Raw genomic sequence first — 701 nt, forward strand, 5'->3', positions numbered from 1 at the left:
ACTCCCACCAGCAGTGGAGAAGTGTTTCTATTGTACATTTTGGGTTTTATTTGCTCTTTGAGTTTCTTACACTAGGGAGACAATGTGATGTTTACACATGTGAGTCTGATTTATTTCATATATGAGTATGGTCTCAAGTTGCATCCATTTACTTATAAAGTCTACAGTTTATCTTTCTTTATGGCTGAGTAGTACTCCATTGTATAAAGAGACCACCATTTTTTAATCCATTTCTGGTTAATGAGCATTTGAGTTGTTTCTAAGATTTAGCTTTTAGAAAGTGTGCTGCTATAAACATGGGTGCACATATATCACTGTGGTACAATGTTTTCATTTCTTCTGGGAAAAGCTGTGTTGAATGGGACCTCCGATCTTATTTTTTTGAGGGCTCTCTACACTGATTTGCACAATGGTTGTACCAGTCCACATTCCCACCAACAGTGGAGAAGGGTTCCTTTTTACTCACAGCCCATCCAGCATTAATTATTGATTAATTTCTTGATAATAGACATTCTTTCTGGGATGAGATGAAAACTCAGAGTTGTTTTAATTTGCATCTCTTAAGTGAACAGTGATGTTGAACATTTTTTCATGTATTTATTTGCCACTTGTAGTTCTTCGTCTGAGAAGTGTGCATTCATTTCAGATGACCATTTTTAGATTGGGGCTTTAAATTTGAAACATTTGATTTTTGTGAGTTC

The sequence above is a fragment of the Chinchilla lanigera genome, unplaced genomic scaffold, assembly GCF_000276665.1.
Source record: "Chinchilla lanigera isolate Chin_1 unplaced genomic scaffold, ChiLan1.0 scaffold00071, whole genome shotgun sequence".
In the NCBI taxonomy this organism is placed as follows: Eukaryota; Metazoa; Chordata; class Mammalia; order Rodentia; family Chinchillidae; genus Chinchilla; species Chinchilla lanigera.